This window comes from Mus caroli, unplaced genomic scaffold, assembly GCF_978045245.1.
Source record: "Mus caroli unplaced genomic scaffold, Mus_caroli_1 scaffold_8, whole genome shotgun sequence".
Classification (NCBI taxonomy): domain Eukaryota; kingdom Metazoa; phylum Chordata; class Mammalia; order Rodentia; family Muridae; genus Mus; species Mus caroli.
Window position 1 is genome coordinate 89,153,861 of NW_028227263.1, and position 2,835 is coordinate 89,156,695.

A 2,835-nucleotide genomic window follows, 5' to 3' on the forward strand; every position below is an offset into this window, starting at 1 on the left:
CTCTGAATCTGTGGATTGCAGGATCATTATTCTTTACTTTACAGCCAGTGTCTACTGATATGTAAGTATATGCCATGTTTGTCTTTCTGGGTCTAGGTTACCTTGCTTAGGATGATTTTTTTCTGGTTCCATCCATTTGCCTGCAATTTCATGATATCATTGTTTTGAATAGCTGAGCAATAGTCCATTATGTGAATGTACCACATTTTCTTTATCCGTTTTTCAGTTGAGAACATCTAAGCTGTTTCCAGTTTCTAGCTATTATGAAAAAGCTGCTATGAACATAATTGAGCAAGTGTCCTTGTGGTAGAATGGAGTGTCCTTTGGGTAAATACTCAGGAGTGGTACAGCTGGGCCTTGAGGCCTGGATTCCCAATTGTCTGAGAAACCCCCACATTGATTTCCAAAGTAGGGTACAAGTTTGTACTCCTATCAGCAATGAGGAGTGTCTCCTTTGCTCTACTCCTTCTCTAAAATAAGCTGTGACTTGTGGCTTTGTTTTTAGCAATTCTGACAGGTGTAAGAGGGAATCTCAGAGTTGTTTTGATTTGCATTTTCCTGATGGCTACAAATGTAGAACATTTAAATTTTATATATTTTTTTTATTTTTCCATAGCTTATTTTTTTTTTATTATTTTAACCCTGTAACAGCCTCACTCGCTCATCAGGATCCACTCTACTGTGCTGCCCAAATGAGCTACAGAGTCTTCTCTTCTGAGTGCTGCAGCAGATGAGGGAAAGGAACAGTTTTTCTGCTCCCATTACCCCAGGACTCCCAGCTCCTGCAGGTAGAGAGGGGCAAGCTGGAAGAAGGGTATCCTTCTCTGGTCCATGCCACTGCAAGGAGAATAAGTGGTAGGGCCAGGTCTCCTACATTTATATCTTCTAGGGACTAACCCATCAGCAACTCTGAAAATTGTGAAGCCCATTCTCCTAAGTACTCCAACTGACTAGGGGCAGGGCCAGCTCTCCCATGGTGCTCAGGTAAGATATAGGACTACTCCAGCACAGTCCTCCATCAGATATCAATATGACCCCAAATGGTAGCCCAGATCAGGGACTTCTGCCTGGCCTTTTGTGGTAACAGACCTCTGCTGCTGCAGGGATATGAACCAGGATGTGAACCCTGGTAATAGCATATGCCAGGACCCCACCATGGTCCCAGGTGGCATCACCAGCTACTCACACTGGGCTATTCCTCACTACCCTCAGGTCTCCAGTTCTGCCTCTCATCATTATGCCCACATTCTTCTGTTACTCTTTCTCTTCCATTTATCCACCACTTACTTACTTACTTACTTGCTCTTCTTAGTGGCTCCCTGCATCTCAGAGTATCCAAGGCATCTCAGAAATGGTCTCAGAAATGCTATACCCCATTTGTACATTATAGTACAGGATGCAGTCATCCCAGGTGCCCACTCCAAGCCTTCAAGTCACCTGACTGGTGATCATCTCAGGCTAGCTCCTTGTCAGAACCCTATGGCACTTGTCTAATATTTATCTCATGCTCTCTGATCACCAGGCCCCAAATGAGGTTTATCTATTTCTGGATTTCTCCCTTTCAGGGTCCTAAGTCTCAGGTTCTTCTAGTCTCCAGCTGGATCCAGGTCTGGGAGCCATTAGGGCCTGCATGTGGTCATCTCTGGCTAGTTCACTGTACAAGATCTCTGGCTTTAGACTGATGGTCATCTCAGGCTCACTTTTTTTTCAGGGAATGTTAGGCTACTGTCTTAGTTAAGGTTTTACTGCTGTGAACAGACACCACAACCATGGCAACTTTTATAAGAACAATATTTGACTGGGGCTGGCTTTCAAGTTCAGAGGTTCAGTTCATAATCATCAATGCTGGAGCCTGGCAACATCCAGGCAGGCATGGTCTAGGTGGAACTGAGAGTTCTACATCTTCACCTGAAGGCTGCTATGAGTAGACTGGTTTCCAGGCAGAGAAGAGGAGGGTCTTAAAGCCCACACCCACAATGACACACTTCCTCCAACAAGACCACACCTACTCCAAAAAGGTCATACCTCCAAATAGTGCCACTCCCTGGGTCAATCATATACAAACCATCATAGCTACTAACCATTCAGATGTTCATAAGACAAAACACTATGACCTAGACATAGCTTGTCTCCTGTCTGCCACTAAATGACATACATGTTACATAGCAGCCATACCTGCAAAGCCTCTAGGAGCAGGCCATTTTTACTGTACTAATCATACTAATACATGATCATTTAAGACCTTCCATCTGATATCTTTTCTATTTGATTCTTCAAAAAATTGAAGTTCTTGGCATACAGGTGTGGTGGTTTAAATATGCTTGGCTCATAGGGAGTGGCATTGTTGGGAGGTGTGGCCTTGTTGGAGGCAGTGTGTCACTGTGGGAATAGGCTGACCTTCCTCCTCCTAGCTGTTTGGAAGCTTTACTTGATCATTGTCAGAACAAGATGTAGAACTCCCAGCTTCTTCTCAAGATCCATGCCTACCTGAATGCTTCCATGCTTTCAGCCTTGATGATAATGGACTGAACCTCTGAACATGCAATACAGCCCCAATTAAATGCTGTTATTTATGAGGGTTGTCTTGGTCATCATGTCAGTTCACAGCAATGGAAACCCTAAGTAGCACAACAGGTCTTTCACTTGCTTAATTAGAGTTACACTAATATATTTTATATTATTTGTGATTACTGTGAATGATGTTGTTTACCTGATTTATTTCTTAGCCCATTTATTATTTTTAAATAGGAGGACTACTGACTCTTTTTTAGTTAAAGTTGTGTTCAGCCACTTTGCTGTTTTTATCTGTGTTTATCAATTGCCAAGGGGCAGAAA

General features: G+C 43.0%; 1 non-coding gene across 1 annotated transcript; it reads right to left on the reverse strand.

Moving 5' to 3' along the window:
* Window positions 1–2,063: 2,063 nt before the first annotated feature.
* LOC115031661 (small nucleolar RNA SNORA17) lies at window positions 2,064–2,197 on the reverse strand. Its single transcript, XR_003837329.1, has one exon. It is a non-coding gene; the product is annotated as a small nucleolar RNA SNORA17 (small nucleolar RNA).
* Between the last annotated feature and the right edge of the window lie 638 nt (window positions 2,198–2,835).